Source organism: Phyllostomus discolor, chromosome 7 (assembly GCF_004126475.2).
Source record: "Phyllostomus discolor isolate MPI-MPIP mPhyDis1 chromosome 7, mPhyDis1.pri.v3, whole genome shotgun sequence".
In the NCBI taxonomy this organism is placed as follows: Eukaryota; Metazoa; Chordata; class Mammalia; order Chiroptera; family Phyllostomidae; genus Phyllostomus; species Phyllostomus discolor.
In genome coordinates this window covers 90,312,731-90,336,568 of record NC_040909.2, presented here as the reverse complement: position 1 = coordinate 90,336,568, position 23,838 = coordinate 90,312,731, and positions in this window count along the sequence as shown.

The following is a 23,838-nucleotide window of genomic DNA, read 5'->3' as shown; positions in this document are numbered from 1 at the left end:
CCTAGAATTGTGTTTGGCATATAGGAGATGCCCAAGAAATACTTATTGTTTAGAGGTCTATAAAGAGAAAATCAAAAGGCTTTCAATTTTATTCAATGAACATTTTTTGAATATCAGGACATGCAGTAAGGATGCTATAAAGACAAATGAGAAGCTTGTCTCTGAGTCAGGAACAAAGTATACCATTTATAAATAGTGGCTGCAGTTATATACCTGAAGCAACAGAAAACAAATGAGGCAATTGGTGGTGCCTCAGAAGAATGCTGCTTAATAGATCCCTATTTATGAACACAGAGCATAGATGGGGTGTTTATAGAGACATAATCTACAGTATCTTTTTTAAAAAATTATTTATTTATTTGTAGAGAGGGAAGGGAGGGAGAAAGAGAGAGAGAAACATCAATATGCAGTTGCTGGGGGCCGTGGCCTGCAACCCAGGCATGTGCCCTGTCTGGGAATAGAACCTGCGATGCTTTGGTTCGCAGGCCGCTCTCAATCCACTGAGCTACACCAGCCAGGCCAATCTATAGTATCTTGATGTTTAACTTAACTGTAGGTGGGAAAGCTCATCTTTAAACTCAGAAAACAGTTAAGAGAATTATCTCCATTTTTATTTTGAGTGAAGTTCTTTGTTAAGACCATGAAATTGTTTTCTCTTAAAACAGGTTCAATCATTTGCTCTGAGAGAATGAAGCAATAGGGGTGATTCAGGAGATGAAGAAGTCTTATGAGAAAGAAGGCCTGATATACTATTCCTCACTCTCATCCCAGCTTTTCTCATCTTCAGGGCAGCATTGACAGGCATGCACGTCATGCAGAGAATCAAAAGGATGCTTGTAATGAATTTAATGTTGTAATAAATGACATATAAATAATTAAAAATATGTGTTGCTCCATGTCCATGTAAAGGGTTTCTAGGTATTTTATGGGAAAAAGGTGTACCAAAATCAAATACATTTAGGAAATGTTAAACAGGTTTCTTTCTTAAAGAACCTTTACCAGGGCTATAGTATATGCTCAGTTTTCCAATCACATTTAAGCATGGAACTCATTTTCCCTCATAAACATCTTCACAAAGCATATTATTTGGAGATGTTGATATGTTGAAAGAGACTTTGCATCCATAAGATGTGGGTGAATGTCTTCAAACGCCTTTATCCTCTGCTATAGGGGAAGAAACCAGGTTCTCTCTCCTGTAAAGTGAGGGCAGATCCCAGGACTCCTCACAGGCTCGTGATGATTTGTGGGGAATGTGCAATAGAGGACTGGTTGCAAAGGTAATTCTTCATTGGTATGTGGTCACTTTACACACACTTAGAGTAACAAGCATCTTCTCTTCCGACTATTTATTCCTATGCCCCACTTCCTCTTTAGAAGAACAGAGTCTTCTGTGAGCCTCAACTATCACAGCTAGTGGAGTGAGTGAGAATTACCAGAGACAAGAGAAAAAAAATGGGAAAATTACCACCTTAACTACCAGTATCATGACTTAGGAGAATGTTTTAGGATGGAAGGTATGACCTGATGTGGCATATCTCAACATGCATTCATTCCACCAATACTGATCATGATTCTGCTGAGTTTCAGGGGCTGAGCATGGAGTATGAAGACATGATCTTTATCCTTATTGAGTTGCTGTCCAGTGTAGAAGACAGAGTTATCAAATCAGCAAAACCAAGGTCAATATATTTTTTCCATAAAGGGTCAGAGAGTAAGCATTTGAGGCTTTGGGGACCTCATGATCTGTTATGACTGCCCAGGTCTGCTGTACAAGTAGCCACACTGCACAATCACATAGGCCTGATTGTGTTCAATACAACTTTATTTACAAAGACAAATGCAGGATGGATTTAGACTGTGGGTCATAGTTTGCCAACCCCAGTTGAAACAATAAATACACAGTTGAAATGCAGTAAGTGCTATATAGGAAAGATGTGTGGTATAGTCAGAGTGTATAAAGGGGAATTTGATATATTTCAATTGAGATTTGGATGATGAAAAATATTAGGTAAAGAGAGGGGGGAAAAGCATGTTAGGCAGATGAAAAAAATTAGAGATATGGAGTGCAGCTAAAAATGGAGGGAGGTGACCACTCTGCCAGACCATTTGGGTAGGGTCTTTATTCTAAGAAAAATGGAGGCCCTGGCTGGCGTAGCTCAATGGATTGAGCGCGGGCTGGGAATCAAAGTGTCCCAGGTTCGATTCCCAGCCAGGGTACATTCCTGGGTTGCAGGCCAGAACCCCCAGCAACCGCACATGGATGTTTCTCTCTCTCTCTCTCCCCCTCCCTTCCCTCTCTAAAAATGAATAAATAAAATCTTAAAAAAAAAAAAAAGAAAAAATGTTACAAAAAAAAAAAGAAAGAAAAATGGAGAGTGTCTTATGCAAGGGTGTGAGTGCACAATTATATTTGAAAACCATCCTGTTAGCTATGCTGTAGAGAACAAACTGGAGAGCAGAGGGGTGGATTGTGCAATGCAGGTTGGAGGCTCATGCAGCTCTCTTGACAAAAGTGGCTGAGGTATGGGCAAAGGGAGTGACTATAGAGTTGGAGAAAAGTGTAAAACTCAAGCAATTCTTAGTGGGTAAAATCAGAATACTTTATCCTGGATTTAAATATAGGGGTGAGGGTGAAGGAGGTGTCCAGAATGACTTGCAGACATTTGGATTGCCTGACCTGATGGGTGTGTCATTTCTGAGAAAGAAAACAAAAGGGGGATGAGTGGAAAATGTAAAGTCCATGAGGTCCATATGAGGATGTTAGGTTGGTGAGAGCGCGTTTTATTTATCTGAGGAGGCAAAAATGGATTTGTAATTCAGAAGAGAAACCTAGTAGAAACCAGAGATTTACATAGTAGTTAAAACCTTGAGGATGGATCTATTCATTCAGGATAGAGCAGAGTGTAGGTAGGGGGTGGCCAACACCAGCTACAGGCCAAATCTAGCCAGGAAACTCTGTCTGCCAAGTAAAGTTTTATTGAAACACTGTCATGTTTGTGACTTTATGTACCATCTAGGGCTGCTTTTTGTGCTACATTGGTAGAATTAAGTAGTTGCAACATAAACCCTATGGTTTGCAAAGCTTACAATGTTAACTATCTGACCTTTAATAGTAAAAGTTTGAAAACCCCCGGTATATAAAGTGAGGAAAAAGGCGGGCCTAGGGCAATCCTTGAAGAAATCCCACATTTAAGGTGCCAGTGGAGGAGCATGAGCTCCAAAGAGTACTGTGTGGGACTGGCAGAGAGGACGGAGGGACACAGCCAAGGGAAAAGAGCATTTGGAGAAGAAAGGTGTGGTCAGCAGTGTGGAAGCTTTGGGAGGTCAAAGTGAGATTAGGGTAGAACCACCATCTATTGAGCTCAGAACTGGGGGTCTCTGGAGAGCTTGATGGGACCTGTTTCACCAGGAAGGTGGGAGAAGGTACTTGGTGTCGGGGATTGAAGGAGTACAGAGAGGAGAGAATTAGAGTACACAGAAGAAGAGACTAAACTCTATGGCCCAGTGACAGAAGGAACATAACCAACCTAAACAATCAAAGTAAATGTTAAAGTTTTGCATTGATCCTCTGTGATCCCACATCCATAACTCCAAACTCCTCAGTAAAACCTTCTATCACTGCTGTATAGGTGCACATGTATAAATCAAGGAAAGAAAGCTGGTGTAATATATGTAGACAAGAATGCAGAGCAGGTAGGAAATAGGAGGCAGAGAAAAACTTGAGAAATAAGTTCTTGAAAATTGGTTTGCAAAAAATTTTGAGAGATCACTGGATTTTTCTCTCCACAGGGTTCAGGAAGGAGGTAGAAAATAATATATAGGTCTTAAGAAGCTGGGAATCCTCAGCTAACATCTGGATTACCATAGCTATGGTTTTGTGGGGGTAGTAATATCTTCATAAAATTATTATTGTCACCATCTCTTCCCACTAAGGTGTAAGCTTCTTGACAATAAAAACTGTGCCTGACTTGTTCACTGCTGAAAATTATTATACCCAGTGCAGTATCTGGCACAAAGAATGAGTGAATCCTCTGAATAAGGAGAGAGAGAGATTATTATTGTCACCATTTGGTAGATGATTAAACAGGGGTTTAGAGAGCCAAGTGTCTAAGTGAAGGATCTAGAGCTGTAATTTCTAGTTTATATGTGATTTATTTATTCTTAATCCTTATGCTGTATGACTCAGGAGGGTGCCACTGTCTTGGGTGTCCCCTTGTACTTCTATATTCCACCACACTGTAAAATTTTCTCTTATGATGTTGACAGTAGGTTAAGACAGAGCCCCAGGAAAGATGCCCTCTGACCTCCCATTTCACAGTGGCTCCTATTACAACATCTACATAGGAGACTTTACCTCCATCTAGAACTTTCCCTTTCCCTCTTGTCACTGACTCCACCCTTCCTCCTGTATTAAGTTCCCCACTCAGCCTACAGTTTAAGGTGTACACTCAATTATTTGAGTATAGGTTACAACAACATAGACTGAATTGTCACACCAGTGTGGTGAAATCCTCACCTCTACTATAGTCTATTGCCTCTACTATAGTTTCTTATTAGGAAATTGCATTTGTCATATATTTTTAAAAGTTTCATAAGCTTCCAACTGTGAGTGGAGGATATGGGGAACATGGGACAGATAACTTCATCTCTGAAGTTTGATCTTTTTGGTCAATTTCAGATATTAGCAACTTGAATAAGAGGGTGATAACAAGAAAAGCATTGCCTATGTATTATTTAGAATATGCAAGGTAAGATCATTTCCCTTCTTCACAGAAGTTGCTAAAATCCTTCAATGGTTCATTATTCAGTTATCGAGTTATTGAGTTAACTGAAGTCTAAATTTGAATCTGGACTACTACAAGCTCAGCTTTTCCCAGCATGATTTCTCACTGCAGCTCCCTCCTGTGGAATCCTCATTCACTGCCGGTGGTTTTGCAAGCTGGACAGCCATTCTGGATAGAACCTTGGCCTCTTGAGCCAAATCAAGTACGGTAGGCCCTGTTACCAGCAATGGGCAATGTGGAAATCCCCAGGTGGGTCACTGAAGTGACAGGTCTGAAGATGTTTGTTGCAGCTTGGTATGTTGGGGCAGGAAGCTGGAGCAACCTGGGGTAGATGGAAAATAATGCAGGTCAGAAGTGACAGACTCTGTGTATGTGTAATGACATGGACTGTCTGAAAAAAACAGTACTTGGTTAAAAAAACAGAAAGTGTAATAAGATAAATACATCATCCATTTACATAAAACTAGAATACATGTGCATAAAACCACAAAATACACTTCATAAGAATACCTTGAATAAGAAGAGATACATTTTAAAGACTTTGCCTTTGAAGGGAAAGTGAATGCAGTGGGGTGTAGGATTCAACATTATTTAATAATTTTAGGGGCTGATGATGATAATGTGCCAAGATTTGGGGAATATTGTTAACTCAACTCTCTGTATTGAATGTTTAAAAAATCTTTCAAAACTTTTTTCTTGAGAAGTCTAATTCTTATAATAGGTGCTGGCAAAGATATAAAGAACTCGGAATACTTGTGAACTGTCAGTAAAAATGTTAAATGATGTAGCTGCAATAGAAAACAGTATAGAAGTTCCTCAAAAGTTAAAAATGAATTACCATATAATCCAGCTATCCCTCTTCTGGATATATATCTGGGAGAATTGAAAACACAGTCTAGAAGAGATATTTGTGTAGCCACATTTATAGCAGCAAATTCACAATGAACCATTGAAGCAACTCAAGTGTCATTAACAGATGAATGAATAAGCAAAATGTAATGTACACATACAATGAAATATTATTCAAACTTAAAAATAAAGGACATTCTGACATATGCAATGACATGGATAAACCTTGGAGACATAAAGTTAAGTGAAACAAATGCTATGGGTATGATTCCACTTACATGAAGTATTGGGTTGGCCAAAAAGTTCACTTGTTTTTTTCCATAAGATGGCTCTAGTAGCACTTAGTTGTTTTTAACTTCATTTGAAATAATTTTATTAGATTATATTGTGGCAGCTGTCATATCAGTGTGCATTAAAGAAACAGCAAAATTGGTGAAGTTTTCTGTAGCCATTTTAATAATGAAGATATTTCATGTTGGAGATTTCTTGCTGGATGATGCTCCACAGTTGGGTAGACCAGTTGAAGTTGATAGCAATCAAACAAGACATTAACTGAGAACAAGCAATGTTATACCATGCAGGAGATAACCACATACTCAAAATAACCAAATCAATAAATTTATTGATGAAAATAAAAATGTATCTTTTATTTTATGGAAATAACCCTAAACAGACTTTTTGGCTAACCCAATATTTAATGTAGTCAAAATGAGAAAGATGGAAAGTAGACTAGTGTTTGGCCATGGCTGCAGGGACAGTGTGTGGGGAGTTGTTTTTTAATGGATGTAAAGGTTCAGTTTTGCAAGATGAAAAGAGTTCTGGAAGTAAATGTTGGTGACAGCTGCACAACAATATGAATGTACTTAAGACCTCTGAACTGTTCACTTAAAATGTTTAAAATAGTACATTTTATGTTACATGTATTGTGCCACAATAAAAAGAAAAAGAAAAAGAAAGTCTTTTTCAACATGGATTAATAGTTTGGTTAGCAGTTTGTCACTGCTGGGTTCTGCAGATTAAATTCTCTCCATAGCATCCTCCTCTCTCCACCTCCCACCCCCTCTCTTTACCAGGCCCTAGAAAATGAATGGCAGGTTCCTTTGCCTAAAATACTGTTTCTGCTCTCATCACCTGGGTAATTCATTCAGATTTCAGTTTAGACTGTGCTTCCACTGCCAGCCATCTTATTCCCCAAACCTGAATAGATTTATCTTCTCAGCTCTTTGAATTTCCTTGCTCCCTGCAGATAACTCTCCACCCTGTCCACTGTGAACAGACCCCAGCCCCTGAAACCCCAAAGGAGGACTCCTGGTGGAAGCCAGTAGGTGTTTTCTATCAAAAGAACATTTTGTTTTCTGAGTAAGCCAAAACATCCAGTTGCTTAGGATAATAATAATGTTTTCTGATAAATTCTGGGGGGGGGGTGGTAATTTGGGCTATTTCTTTTTAACTTTGAATATTTTTAAAGACTAGCCTTTTTAGCTGGCCTTGCTGCTCTGTTTGCTCATACGCCTCTCTGTGGGTGAGAACTATTTTATATCTGTTATGCTCTGTGCTGTTTTCTACTGCTATGGGGCGATTTATAGTGAACAGCCCACAACCCTCTGGGGCTCTCCTCCACAGAAGTCTCCATGGGGGAAAGACCTGTTCTCCTAGCAAATCACATGCACATCAAACATCAGCTGTTCTCCATCACCCCAACCCCTTACTTCAGATCTGCACTAAGCCCTAAATAAGGATTGTCTCTGAAAGAAAGAAAAAAAAGAGAGTTAAAAGAAAGCCAAGATTTGAATTACACAAATGCCTCATCTGGCATCCCTTCTCTCTGGTCACTGCTTTTGGCCCTGCTGTGGGGGTCCATACTTGGCCCTGCATGTGAAGGGGTGGAGATGAAAACTGAGGATCAGAGGCCCTGTGCCTCAGCCTATGCTCTGAAGGACTCCTGGTTTTGGTGATTCTGCTGTTATGTTCCTGTTTCCAGACTGGCCATTAACAAAGCTTCTCTGGGTACATTTGTTCCCAAGTCCATATCTCTGGGTGAATCCTCAGGGACACACATGCTTTTGTTCAGTGGGGCTGGGGCTGGGTGGGATGCTGGGAAAGCTTTGATGTTACTGTCTCTTGCTTTCCTGTGACATGTCAGGCTGCTTCCAGCCATTGTCTGCACTCTCCTTCCCTGCGACCTTGTGCCGTATCTGAGAGGTGAGAACAGATGCTGTTGCCTGCTCTGCCTGGTGTCTTCCCATCACCCATGGGAGGATACCTGGTAGCTCTGGGAATGCAGAATCCAGGCAGAAGATTCTGGACTAGGACTTGGGCCTGCTGTTCAGGGATGAGGGCAGGCAGAGTCTAGGCAGATACCTTCCTCTACTCCCCTATATTTCTATAGCCAAATTCGGCTGCGGAAGGCCCTGTCCGCCCCAAGGAAGGTCTTCAGCCTCAACCTCAGCTAATTTGTGTCATTTTCTGAACACACAGTAACTGAATATCGCCAGGTCTGGCAGTTTTTGAAAGAAGACTTTCTTTCCATCTTGGCAACTTTTCTTTCTAAAGACACTGCATTCTTTTTATTGGATGGGAAATAATTTCACAAATAACACATTTACTTTAGTAATGAGATCCAACCTCACTTTCCTACCATCTACCTCTTAATAGACTTTTTCTCTTATCTATTTTTTCCTTGGCCTCTGGTGTTAATTGTCATAAGGTGAAAGTATAAACTCTCCAGGGGATCCTAGCGTTGTAAGGATTTGACTGAAGATCAGAAACAAATTGCAGTGAAGTAAAAACATCAGGGCCACAGCGCCAAAAGCTGTGAACTTCCCAAACGGCTGCCATCTGTGCCGTGCTGGGCCTCTGGTTGGCGCCTGAGTCAGCTTGCTTTGGCAGTCTTTTTCTCAATGTTCTGTTTTCCTTGGGGGTGGGAGAGGGTGGGAGGAGGGTAGAGGGTGGATCAGGGAAGGAGGGAGGGGAGAGCTGGGGAGTTAAGTTGCCCTTTTGCCTCATGATTTATATTTGGTGAGAGTAGCCCTGTTCCATTTTCTTCTTGCTGGAATGTGTCTTGGACATGTTGTTTCAATATGAGGCAGTCAGCTGGGCCCTCTGTGGAATGTCCCTGGAGACTGGAAACGACTTCCCAATAGGGTCATTTGTTCAGCAGAATTCTAAGTCAAATTCTCTAACATCTGCATTTTATTAATACCTTCATAATATTTCTATCACATTTGTGAAATCAGAAGAGGCTTTGAGGGATGTTCAGCACCAAATTCTGGGATACTTTTAATTTTCTTTCTTTATGATTCCTTTGTTTTGTGGGAACATCCTCTTGCCTGTCCCTTTTCATTTACCATCATGCAGGTGGATGTTTACATTTACTCAGTAAACCCCCCAGGGTGAGGCAAAGTTTGTTGTGTGGACATCTTTGGTCTATAATGGCCTACATTAGAAGGTAAACTTATACAGACAGGAAGAGACTGATTCAGGCAGAGCAAGAACAGACATGCTGGCTGCATCTGCTGGAAGCAAGTGAAAAGAAAGGCCACATTGTAAGAGGCTCTGGTGCAATGGTACAGAAATGACTTCCAAGTTCACGTGGGGCCTCACCTTGGATGGCAGGCCCTGTCTTATCATATATGGGCACTGAGGTGTGGAAGGAAGGAAGGAAGGAAGGAAGGAAGGAAGGAAGGAAGGAAGGAAGGAAGGAAGGAAGGAAGGAAGGGAGGGAGGGAGGGAGGGAAGGGGAGGTTTAAAAGGAGGGGTGCCGTGAGGTAATGGAAGTAACGGAAGATTTCTTTTTTTAATCCTCGTTCGAGGATATGTTTATTGATTTGAGTGAGAGAGGGAGGGAGAGGGACATTGATGTGAGAGAGAAACATTGATTGGTTGCCTCCTGTATAGGCTCCAACTGGGAACAGAACCTGAAACTTAGGTATGTGCCCTGACTGGGAATCCACCTCACAACCTTTTGGTGTACAGGACAATGCTCCAATCAACTGAGCCACCCAGTCAGGGCAAGAGTATTTCTTTAAAGGAAAACTATTTATACCATCTAGAACAAATGGAAATAAAACTTACATTAGTAAAAAGCACACTCAGTGAGTGTGGTGTCTGCAAGGTAAGGCTTGAATTGGAGACACAGCTGCTGCCTGGTAAAAAGGAGTCTCCCAAAACTTGGTCTCCTAAGCAACTGGATACAGAGTAGGCCTTGTGGAAAATCCTGAGGTTGAAGTTTCTTAGGATGAAAAGACAAGAGAGAAAAAGAACAAACTTGTTAATCCTATGAAAGTAAGTTCAAGTCATTCAACAGAATGTTTCATGAATATTCAATTGGTGCAAACACAGAGTGTCTACTTGTAACGCAGGCTTTGAGGTGACAGGCACCATGATCAGAAAGAGACTTAACACACTGGAGATGGGTTCTAAGGAGTTACCAAAGACAAACAGTTTGCTGAGCTCTGCTCTTCGCTCAGGGGAAGTACACAGAAAGTGCACTGCAGGCTGATCTAGCCCGTCTGGGAGAGTTCAACCATGCACATTTTGAAGGAAAATACATACATGTCCGGCTGCAAAAGCTCGTTACCTAAACCTGTGTCATAGCAGCTGACAAAATGGTCCCCCCCCAAAAAATCCATTTGATAACTATTTTAAAAGGGTTAAAAAGAAGTTTCTGTCTTTAAAAAATACTGAGAACATATTTACCAAACAGGTACTTCGTTGCTTAAAATTATAATATGTGTATATTATAATTAGATGGATGAATTCTAAGTCTTGGTAAAAATTAAGGAATTTTCTTGGAAATTCAGAGAAATGCTAGACTGTGATAACGCCTCTAATAATGATAAATTGCTTCCTGGTTATGTGACTCCAAGAGAACTCCTTTTCCCTGGCCCAGAGAAGGATGATGCAGTAGGAAAACCCACCCTGGACCTGAGGGAATCATCCATGGGCCAGCTCACTAATGTGCCTGCTGAGCAGCTTTTTGCACCATTAGGAAGGGCCTGTCAGACACCCCTTTCCCTGCTTGTGCTCTGCTGGCTCACGTGGCAAATCCTGAATTTCAGACTGATACCTCTTCACTCAGTATCATATGAGTGCTCTGTGAGCAAAAGCTTAAAAAACATAATCGTATACATTTTGGGTTTATGTCTTTTTTCCCCTTTGTCAAATTTAGGCAAATCACTGGGGAAAAAAAATAAACCAATACAGCAAATAACTGGAGTCAGATCTTTGGCTCAGGATAATCTCCAGCTCACGTGTTTACTAGGAAGAAGTTCCCACAGCCTAGCCGTTATTTTTTATCTATCCCCACAGGATGTACTCCTACACTCTCTCTTCCAGGGTCCCTTGCTTCCTGTCTGCATTCCCACAGCTGCTGAGGGCGACAGCTTTAGTTTGCACTTGGAAGCTCATGAGTTTAGGGTCCTTGCTGTCAGCTTGAGCTGGTGGCTCCGCATAAAAGTGACAGGATGTTCACTTGCTGTGACAGATGTTCAGCATCAGGAATCAAAACCAAGCTTTCACACCACACAACACATTCTTCCTTCCAGTCCTATTCATTTCCTCTCCACAGGATCTGGAACAATTTCCTTCATCTGTTGCTTGCTCAGTGGGTTTGGGATTTTGTGGATTTTACAATGATACTTAGATTCCTCCTAAATCTCTTCCAAGAGGTTAAAAAAGGAAGTGTTCATTCAGTCATGACTCTGTTTCTTGTTGAGGAGGAACTGGTTTTGTGTGATATGCACGTAAAATCCAGAAGTAGATAAAGGAGAACAACTGCCTCATGGATTTTCTGAGCCTTAGCATCCGAAGAATGTCCTTTGACTAGTTTTGGGGTCCTCCAAATTCTGGAGAAAACATGACACATCTATAAGATCAAAGGCATTTATGTTCATTTGCAAACTGGACAAATTCTAAGCAGAATTACTGCAACATTACATTGTCACAGAAGACATTCTGGTGGGAGACAGGGAAGTGAGGCACTGCTTCTCACAACTATACTCAATATGTGACCAGTGTGTAGTGACACTATTTGGAAAATATGCCTACTGCAATGATTTCTTTCTGGATTCCCAAGCTATAAATTCCCTTGGCTTAAACTCTTTGTTTTCCTCTTACATTAGCAACTGGGAAGGCACACTACTGTTTGCAGTAACTCACTAGGGACCAGCCACTTTGGATGTTATCCTATTTGATTCTCACAAAACTGTGGAATAAGGAGTGTTACGCCTACTTTACTGATGAGTAAATTGAGGCTTAAAAAGATTAGCTCATCTTCTCAAAGTTCAACTGGTAGCAGGATTAGTTGGGACTCAAAAGAAGATCTCCAAGATTCCAAAGCTGTGCTCTTTACTCTACTGCATTGGTTTGATTGTGTATCGGTAAGCTCTCCAAAGCACTGGCTAGGAAAAAAGGCACACAATAGCAATTGAGGTGGGGCTTTTTTATTTGTTTGTTTTAAATTTAACCACTTGAGAGAATTGGGCTGTTTTTTAAGCATTCTCATTTTTGTTGCCTGGTTTTCTCTTTGTTCCACCAGCACATTGGATTTCACAGATGCTATCCTGTATGAACATGGCTCATCCACTGCCCTGACATACTAGGTGTCAAGAAGTGTTGATGGGAACTGAAGCATTCATTTACTCTATTAGTGCAAAGGCAGAACTGGATCAGAAAGCTTCTAACTCAGCATCTTTGCTCCTTGTCCAGGATTTGAGCTTGGAGAGTTTGGTTCAGAAACTCTTATTCAGGGGTGGGGCATGGGAGGGGGGTTGTTGACTGGCTACTAGTTACTAATTTAAGTGAACTAGTTTTCTAGCTTAGGGTTCTGGGGTGTGTATATCCTGCTGACCCTTTAAACACTACTTTTCACCATCTCTGGTAAACTGTAGTGGATTCTTTTATTTTGGCTACTTCCATAAGCTTTCAGTTTTCTGTTTAGTTTGAATAGCCACATACTAACTGACAGCTATGTTCAACCATAGACTGTAGGGGTTGAAACATGATTGCTGACTTTTTCTTTTTGCATTCTTAGGGCAAGTCTATGAAATGATTTTCTTTCCATGCCTTGCTCAGAAGCCCTGGAGTTCTGTTTCTCACCTCCTGTGAATGCTGCTGGGCGAGGCTCCCTGCCTCATAGCCTATTTCAGCATGGTAGCATTCCTGCGGGAATCTATTAATAGCCTTCATTTCCAGTATGTGCCCTGTAAAGTCAGGCCTCATTTTTAGTAGCTCTCTGTTACTCACAATTCTAGGAAAAGTTCCCTTTGAATGTCTTCCTGCCAAAGGACTGTTCAACCCCCTTTGCCTAATCAGGGAGAGGAGAAAAGGAGCCTGGAGATATATAGTAGGTGGTACATTTCCTACATGAACTGCACTTACCCAAATTCTTCCTACAGACAGGACTATCTTTGTTTAGAGAGTCACCTTGATAAAACCTCCTGGGGGAGGAGGGTGAGATGCCGAAATGGTGAGGCAGTGGCTGTCCAACACTGAAGTCATGCTTGACTCATCTCTTCCTCTCATGTCACATCCAGTTCATCACACATTCTGTTGGCTTCACCTTCAAGATCCATAAAGAAACCAGCCCCTTCTAATTGTTTTTCACTCTGCCTGGTTGCCCAAACAGCCCTCAATTCTCACCAGGTTCCCTGCAAGGCCACCTGCATGGTCTCCATCTCTTCCACAGCTTCCACAGTTTATTCTCCACATGTATTTAAAGTAGATTCTTAAAGAATGAATAAGATTGAATAAGTCATTTAGCCCATAGCATCTAGTGGCTATCTCATACAGAGCAAAAATTGGAGTCTTCCAGTTACCTGTAAGACTTGAGTGACCCAGACTCTCTGGCCTCATCTAGCCAATTCTTCTTCTATACTCAACCAGACTATCTCCTGCTGTTCCTAATGTTCTTGCCTCAGTGTTTTGCACATGCATTTCATCCATGTAGAATGTTCTTCCCCCAGATAATCATATTCTTCCTGGTCTCTATTAAAATGTTCTTATCAGAGCAGTATTCCAGGACACCTTATACAAATAACAACCTTCATCTCTGCTAACCCTTGTATACCTCCTTTGTTTGACTTCCTTGCTTTGCCACTTCGACTGTCTGACATGCCATCTGCTTGCTGCTGGCCTCCTACCATGGGAAGATAGTCCATAAGGGCAAAGATGGGGTTCCAGCTGTATCCCCAGAACACAAAGCAGTGCCCTCCCAGATTAATGTTCACTTAATATTTGACAAAGAAATAGCTGTGGAAAGCAAAGGTGACATGACATAGTCAAATTGCTTTGCATTACTGGGCATGTACAGGAATTAGCTAGTGAGGGAGGGAGAGGGGCTGGTTCCTGTGGAGGAGTCCATGACAAAGGTGTAGACAGGCAGTGAACCTTCAAAACAGGACTCTCAGTCAGAGCTTTCCAGTATTGACTCCCATGTCATGGGTATGTTCTTTTGTTTTTGTCTTGATGGGCACTAATTAAAGAAAAGAATCAAGTCCCATAGTAAGTTAATTACTAAATAATTCACACAGTTTGAAGCCAGAGGTCAGGAGAATAAAACAACCAGCCCTCTGAGGATATCTGAAATCTTACTGAAGGCATCAGTCATTCACAAAATATAGAGTTAGACCTAAATCAATCTTATGTAGATATTAGGGGGTGGACACCATGGTTTACATCTAAATATTTTCTCCAGTGCCTGAGTTACTTTTGTTAGAAAAGCCACAGCTGACTCTCAGACTGTCAGAAGGACAGAAGGAAATGTGAAGACAATAACTTGATGTTACAGTTGGAGGAATGTGAGATAGTGAGGCAGTCATAATCCTTATCAGCATCATTAACTGCCAAACCATAGAATTTAAAATAGAAGGAGACCTAAAAATTATTTTGCTAGCTCTTCCTCTATTTTGAGCTCTGCTAAGATGGAGCCATGATCACCTGTCTGTGTCCATCTGGTCCCTATGCAGGGTGATAGAATATCTGTACTCTTCTTGGGATGGAAGGTGAGGAAGACCAGTGGCATCAGTAAATTAACCTTCTGTATAACAAAGTAAGTTAACTTCTTGCTATGAATACTTCTGAAGAAGAGAATTGGTTTTACTACCAACATGCCAGTTTCTCCATTCAGGCAGCTAAAAATTTATCAACATTAGAACTTAAAAAACACTGCATTGAAATCTTAGTACCTCTACTGACTATTTCTCTTTTTCTTTCTCGGTTAGTGAAGAACAAGCTCTTTCTCTCTTTTACTAATATTTTGTTGACAATCTATTGGACCAGCTCAAAATTCTTTTGTCAGTAGGGCAGATGACTATTATATTACAGGAATAAATCCTAGTAAATCTATGGTTAGAAGGTATGACATCCTGTGTGCTAGCATGACACTCAACCATTTTAGTACTGGTCCCTTCTAAAGTTGGCTCCATTCAACTGGAGAAGGCTCTGAGTTTGCTCAACATGGTTTGCCCAACATTAGAAAGGTATCAGTCTGGAAAAAATAACTGAGTATTGTCTAAGCACTATTGCAACCCCAGTCATGGTAGTACTACTGATACATTGAAAAAGGAAACCCTCCCTTCCAACAACAATGTGGGGTAGCAGGAATGGCATTGCACCAAAAATCTGGGAGGCTGGCATTTTTGTCTCTACTTATACCTTAAATACCTGAAGCCAGGTGTTGATGAAAAGTCATTTCAGGCCTTTATCTCCCAGGCAGTGCTCTGCCATCCTTGGCTTCTGCGTTGCCCATCCTTGGCTTCTGTTTTGTACCCAGTTATGATTCATGCCTGCCTTTATCTCCATTTGACTCCAGTAGTGTTGCCTATACCCTCAGTCAAGGTTAGCCTCATAAATGTTAGCAGCTCAACAGTCTGCATATGCCTTGGGACAAGCAGACATGTGTGCCTGGAGCCCTATAAGACTGTGGGCTCTTTCTCAGATCCCAGGGGTTTTCTGGATGGATCGTTATTAGTTTAATGGTGAAATAATGAGTTTCACATGGTGAAGAACAAAAGAAAAGAGTTCATTCAATGCCATTTTTTTCAACTGGTTCCCATTTTTTTCTCCCTCCTTTCCAGAAACAAACAAAAACTAGAAATAGCTGAAATCCCAAATTTAAATTCCTGTAGGAGCAGCTCCTCAGCCTGAGAACTGCACCTTTGCAGGGGAGTTCCAGAAAGCTATGGAGTGGTATTTGCAAATGTTTGATGAAAATAATCTGTGCTTCTGGCAGTGCTCAAGACTTCTGCTTTTTTTCCCCTCATGGAAACACACAGCTTCTGTCAACGTATCCACAGTGATTGGTGCCCAGAGCTTGAAAAAGCCTTCCACTGAGCTCTCTGAGATACCCCTGGCCTAAACACCCAGGCTTCTCTAATGCCAACGTCTCTCAGCTACAAGATGAGTTTGAGCATTCATCATTGATGTGGTGACTTCTGTCTGCCAGTTGAGTTGCTACAGAGCCTTCTTACATGGAAATTCATGATCTGAATTCTGCCTGGTGAAACTTCGAAATTCTGTTGAGACATGCATGAGTTTTCTATCTGACTTAATAGGAGACCTAAAGTGAAATAAACCAGATTATGGCTAAGAGTGAGTGCTTCTTGCTTGCTCCTCCTGTCTATTTTCTGATTTTTAAACAGAATGAGAGGAATTACCTCTTCTGAAAAATGCTGTTCTTTGTTGAAGGGACCCAAAACTGTTGCTAGAATTGGACTGAAGTTAAAATGACTGCTGTTAACACTGCTTTAAATGGATATCCAAATACCAGCAGAGGAAAAAATTGCTTGGGTTTTAGTACTGTAGCCAATTTGCCTTTCTCATCAGAGCCAATTCCTTTATAGGTTATCTAAGCCCAGTCTTTTGCTTTCCTTTCTTTTGCACTTTTCTCTAGCAGTTGAATGCTTGGCTCTGGAGCCCAAGGGACAACAAGGCTTTGGGTCTTGACATAGTCCTTGTTTGGCTTTCAATCACTTAATTAACCTTTCCAAACCTCAGTTTCCTCATTAATCAATTGAGAGCAATACCAGTACTCCCTCTGTCCCCATGGAGTGTTTCTGAGGACTGTGTGGGCTAATTTCTATAAAATGTTTAGCACAACCCGGGCACATGGTAAGTATTCAATAAATGTTGGCTCCAGCCTATTTTTGGAACTTGCACCTAAATCCACTTTGAAACATCTTAGAAATTACATAGAAGTTTCGAGATACAAAGAAAATTAGTGTTAGAATTTATCAGAGTTATTCCTCATTGTAGAAAAAAATGAAGTTGCCAAATAAAATGCCAGTTAGCCAGAATCATCATGAATAAACTCTTTTAGGAAAGTGATATTTTTGGATGCTAGAAATTTTAATCCTTTACTCTGGAAAATTTAAATTTGAAAACTTTTTTGGTGTGACAATTATTTTGAAATATACTACCAATTTCCTGCCTTCTTACACAAAGTTTCCAGGGCATAATTTATCAGCTTCCTTCTGTCCTGGGTTGTCATTATCAACATCAATTTTATTGTGATGGTGATGGTGTGGAATGCAGGGATTGCTATAAGCTTGACCTGTCTCCCTGCCTTTCCATAGAGTGAAGGCCTCCCATCCTGCCCTGAGCTGTGGGGGGATGGGGTGGCTATGGCTGCACCTTCACTCCCCACTCATTCTTCTTTTGAAAGATGCAGATGTGCCTCTGGCCTGGTCCTTACATCTGTGATGCACACAGAAGAAGGGTGTGCTGTGTGTCTGCAGAGACAGGAAGCCTCTTTAGATTTTCTGAAGATCTTCTTTTGAGCTTGGGAATATTGCAGACCTTGGGGGCTATTAGAACAAGGTCTCTAGTTCACTGAGGTTACATTTGCTTTTCTTGCCTCATTGTTAAACTTGTATTTACCTATTTTATTTTTCTTTCTTCACAAACACTTGGGTGGGACCAAACATTTACTAAATGATCTCTGTTCTTAGTGGATCTTGGTGTCTTTGTTGATGGTGATGACTGTTTGCCCTTAACAAAGGCAAACTGGAAGTGGAGAAATAAGATCAGGATTTAGTGTTTCTCTACATCCAATGTTTCAATTGTCCATAACAAGAACTCTCAGGTAGGAAGAGCAATTACTGTGTCTCATCTACCCACCATTTGACTAAAGGATAACATCCCCAAGAATTTCAGATGCTGCTCCAGATACACACTGAGGGGTAAATGCTGGATAGACCTGTGTCAGCCTATCCCTTGTCCAGGGGTCATTCTATTCTCCACATTTTTCAAACTCAAGGATGTTCAGAATAGCACCAATGCTTTGTATTTAAAATAAGAGTATAGATATGATCATTGCAGATTTTCTGCATGTATTTGGTTTTCTATACCTGGAATTTCCCAAATAGTAACTTTTAATTAAATACTAAATTCTAAATGTTTGAAACATGAGTAAACTCCTCATATACAAATGCAAATGAGAAGCCTGGCCAGGAAATTCTCTCTCTCTTTCTCTTTCTCTTAAATATCCCTATTCTTTTGCAGGTAGAATAATATATAAGTCACAAATTGGGTTGTTGGATTTCACCAGCAGTCCACAACTAGAAGAGTAATTTACAGTACCCATATATACACAACAATAAAAACTCATTCTGTTTCCATTTTGCTTTCAAAAACACAACCCACAAGCTTCTTTTCCAAAGATTGTCTGAAAAAATGCCACGTTTACCATCAGAGGCATCTGAAATGAAGGTCCAGAGTGACTTAGAATGAAGTATGTCACACGTCAAGGGCATTTGATGTAGCACCTCTCTTATGAGAACTCAGACTTTCTTTGTAAAGTCTGCACTCAGCCTAATTTGCTTCATTGTGATATCTGACATTACAAAATGCCATGTCATAGAGAAAGATGAAAAGACCTTGTTTCAATCTGTGTAAATAGGTTAATAAGTTAGGTTAATAAGGTTAATAGGTTAATAAGTAATAGGTTAATAACTGTATACCAACCTTCTCAGGCTATGAGGATAAACTGTATTAATTAAAACATGTATTTAGACTTAATTCTGGTATACAGTTAAACCCAATAAATACTACCTCTCTTTATTTGCTGTGATAACTATCACTGTAGGGTTATCTAAGAAATATAAGATGATATGTTTTAAAGTTTTATTGAGTTATAATTAAAATAATTGTAAGATATGTAAAGTGTACAAGAAGATTTGATTACATATATATTGGGAAAAGTTTCCCCACCCCCCACCAAATTAATTAACACATCAGTCACCTCATATATTTATTTTTTAATGTGAGAATATTTAAGTTCTGCTCTCAGCAAATTTCAGTTCTGCAATACAGTGTTATCAACTATAGGTCTATGTTATACATCAGATCCTCATACCTTATTCATCTTATACCTGAAAGTTTGTATCCTTTCTTTCACCAACTTCTCCCTATTTTTCCTGTCCCCTAGTTCCTGAAAACTGCTTTTCTAGTCCCTGTTTTTATGATATTGACTTTGTTAAAAATGCCATATGTAAGTGATACGCAGTATTTGTCTCTGGTTAACTTCAATTAGTATAATACCCTCTATGTTTCTCCATGTTGTAACAAATGACAAAACATTATTTCCTTTTTATGGCTGAATACTATTCCATTGGAGATATACGTCATATTTTCTTTATCTGTTCATCTGTCCATGGACATAAATTGTTCTCATACCTTGGCTATTGTGAATGATGCTGCAAAGATCATAGGAGTACAGATACCTCTTGAAGATAACAGTTTTGTTTCCTTTTGGGTAAATACCCAGAAGTGGAACTGCTGGATCATATAGTAGCTCTATTCTTAATTTCTTAAAGAATATCTACACTTTTCCTTAGTGGATATACCAGTTTACAGTCCCACCAGCACTGTGTATGTGTGTTCCTTTTTCTCCACATCTTCATTAGCATTTTTAAGGTCTTGTCTTTAAAAACATAGCCATCTTAACAGATGTGAGGCAATATGTCATTGTGGTTTTGATTTACATTTCCCTGATGATTAGTGATGTTGAACACCTTTTCACATACTTGTTGGCCATTTGTATGCCTTCTCTGGAAGATACATATTTAGGTCCTTTGCCCATTTTTCACTTGGGTTATTTATTTATTGCTATTAAGTTTAAGTGTCTTTTGTATACTTTGAATATTAACCCGTTATTAGATATGTGGTTTTCAATATTTTCTCCTATTTCCAGGCTGCTTTCTTTATTTTGTTGATGGTTTTTAGGAGTGTCATAGTTTTCAGGTCTTTCAGTCAAGTCTTTAATCCATTTTGAGTTGATTGTTGTGAAAGGTGTAAGATGAGGAAACAGTTGCATTCTTCTGCATGTAACAGTCCAGTTTTCTCAATACCATATACTGAAGAGACTATCCTTTTTCCATTGTCTATTGTTGACTCCTTTGTTGTAAATTAGTTGACCATATATACATGAGTTTATTTCTGGACTCTCTATTATGTTTTATTTACCTATGTGTATGCTTTTATGCTGATACCATGCTGTTTTAATTACTGTAGCTTTGTAATACAGTTTGTAATCAGGAGTGTGATGCTTCCAGCTTTGTTCTTCTTTTTCAAGATTCTTTTTATATTTATGGTCATTGTGATTAAAAACACATTTAGGATTGTTTATTCAGTTTCTGTGAAAAATGCCATTGGAATTTTGAGAGGGATTACATTGAATTTGTACATCTTTTTGGGTACTACAGATAGTTTAAGAACATCAGTTCTTCCTATTCATGACATGGAGTATCTTTCCATTTCTGTATCTTCTTCAATTTCCTTCAATGTCTTAAGAGTTTTCAGTGCATGGGTCTTTTACCTCTTTGGTTAAATTTATTTCTAGGTAGTTTATTCCTTTTGGTACTATTGTAAATGAGATTGTTTTCTTCATTTCTGTTTCTAATAGTTCATTTTTAGTGTATAGAAATGCAACTAATTTTTGTACATTGATTTTGTATCCTGAAACTTTGCTAAATTTATTTATTAGGTCTAACAGATTTTTGGTGGAGTCTTCAGTGATATATATATATATATATATATATATATATATATATATATATAAGGTTTGGCACAAATAATGCCCCATTTTTATTACAAGATCTTTTATTAAAAATCATAAACATATAATTCCGTAACATAACAATATCATACTCAAGCACACCACATAGCATTCCAGGTAAAATGTTCAAATTAAAGCTATAAATTATTACATCCAAATTATTACCTTACCAACCACACTTAAGCAAGCCTTACTTCTGCCAAACCCTGTATCCCTGTATGTGTATGTGTTTATATGTAAATATAGTCACTATACAAGGCCTGTCTATAAGGCATCTAGCCATGCAATATGAAAAATAGAAACACTTATTGAAGAAGATACAAGATACAAGAGATATTGTACAAAGGACAATGACGCCTCCATCTCTTTCAAAGTTGGCACTTTGGGACCTCACATGGTTGTCCCAGTCACCATTAGCTGCCCCATTGTGTTTTCTAGAATCTCACTGATGATCTGAAATCTCTTCCTTCTCAAAGGTGATTTTAGTTTCGGGAAAAGCCAGAAGTCACAGGGCACCAAATCTGGGCTGTAAGAGGGCTGAGTCACCTGGATTATTTGATGTTTTGCCAAAAAACTCTGCACAAAATGCAATGCATAAGTGGGTGCATTGTTGTGATGAAGCTGCCAATCACCAGGTGCCCACAGCTGCAGCATTCTGGAATCATCTGAATAGTTCCCATAGGGGAATGTTCAGGCTTAATGCAAAATTTGATGCAGATTTTGATGCTCTACTCAGTCATTATGAATGTGATGGCCACCCAATACACATACTCACTCAGCAGCATCTATATAATGGCATCTACCACCCTTACTAACTAGTGCAGTGAGGTCATCATTGTTCACACATGTGCTTTCCAGTCCACTCTCCTTGGCTGCTAGGTTACATTGATGTCATGCAAACTCTTCTCATTATATTAGCAATAGCTGAACTTTTTCAGACAGACCTCATACGTGTGTATGCATCATGTCATCTGTAAATAGCGACTATTTTATTAATTTATTAATTTATTACCTCATTGCTCTGGATAGAACTTACACTACTATGTTGAATAGAAGTGGCAAGAGTGGGCATGCTTGGTCTTTGAGGAAAATTTTCAGCTTTTCACCTTTGAGTATGATGTTAGCTGTGGGGTTTTCATATATGGCCTTTATTATGTTAAGGTGCACTCCCTCTATATCCAGTGTGCTGAGGGTTGTTTTATTTTTTTTTCATGAAAGGATGTTAAATTTGGCCAAATGCTTTTTATGCATCTACTGAGATGAACATATGATTTTTATCCTCCATTTTGTTAGTATGGTGTATCATATTTATTGATTTGTGGATGTTGAACCATCTTTACATTCATAAAATAAATTACCCTTGATTGTGCTGTATGATCCTTTTAATGTGCTGTTGAATTTGGTTTTCTAATATTTTATTGAGAATTTGTGCATCTATGTAATTTCCTTTTTTTCAGTGTTTTGTTTGGTTTTGGTGTCAGGGTAATGGTAGCCGTATAAAATTAGTTTGACAATGTTTTCTCCTTTATATGTTTTGGATGAATTTGGGAAGGATTAGTATGAATTTTTTAAATGTTTGGTTGAATTCATCACTGAAGCCATCTAGTCTTGGACTTTTGTTTGTTGGGATGTTTTTGATTACTGATTCAGTTTCTTTACTAGTCATCAGTTCAAATTTTTTGTTTCTTCATAATTCAGTGTTGATAGGTTATGTGTTTTTAGGAATATAGCCATTTCTTTCAGGTTGTTCAAGTTATTAGATTAATTATTCATAGTAGTCTCTTATGATCTTTTATTTGTGTGCTATCAGTTGTAACATCTCTATCATTTATCATTATATTTGACTTCTCTCTCATTCATGATAATTCCAGGTAAATGTTTGTCTACATTTTTTTAACTCTCTTAGTATCATTTATATTTTCTATTGGCTCTTTAGTTTTTATTTCATTTATTCTACTCTGATTTTTATTTCCTGTTTTTAACTAACTTTTGGTTTAGTTTGTTCTTTTTTTTCTAGTTTCTTTGAGGTATAATATTATGTTGCTTATATGAGATATTTTTCATTTCTTGATATAGACATTTATTGTTATAAATTTCACATTTGAAGCTTTAATCCCTAGTTTTGTTATGTTGTATTTTCATTTTTATTTGTCTCAAGATTATTTTTTTGGTGAAAAGCAAAGGATTTATTTATTCAAAAAGTTATACAGACTTAGAATAATGAATTAATGTCTTCATTAAAGTACTAAAGTCCTTTAGAATGCCCACAAACACACACAGTCCTTCCTTCTCCCTCTGCCCAGTCCAGGGTACCATATCCCAGGAAAAGAAGTAGAAGTCCATGGCTCAAGTGCCCAATACCATCAGCTGTGTCACTGCTGTGATCTCCAGTTAATCCAAAACCACGTGGCACCTTCTCACGGCCCACCAGTAAGAGTCCTTTCACCTCTTTTCTTCCCACCAATGTCTCTCCTGCTTCCTAAGCCACTTGGCAAAAGGGAGCACCCCAAAACCACATGTTCCCCAACATTGCTTCTTTTATCTCTCAGGCAGGCACTGTAACCAGAGGGAGCTGCCTTCCAGTTCTCTCCTGGATAGAAGTTATCTCAAGATATTTTTTATTATTCTTTTGATTTTTTTCTTTGACCCATTGGTTGTTCAGAAGCATGTTGTTTAACTTCCACATATGTGTGACTTTTACAGTTTTCTTCTTGTAATTAGTTTTATACCATTACGATCAGAAAAGGTGTTTGATTGATATGATTTCAATCTCCCTAAATGTGTTAAGCTATTTTCTGGTCTTAAACATGATCTATCCTGGAGAATGTTACATGTGCAGTTGAGAAGAATGTGTATTCTGCTGATGTTGGATGCAATGTTCTGCAAATGTCTATTAGGTTCATCTAATCTAACATATAGTTTGTCTTATTTCCTTGTTTTACTGATTTCCTATTTAGATGATCCAGTTATTGTTGAAAATGGGATACTGACACCATGTTACTATTTTATTGCTTTCTATTTCCCCTTCAGGTCAACTAATATTTTTTGATATATATATATATATGCTATGTCAACTAATATATATATATTTTTGATATATATATCAACTAATATATATAAGCATATATATATATATATATGCTTAAATAT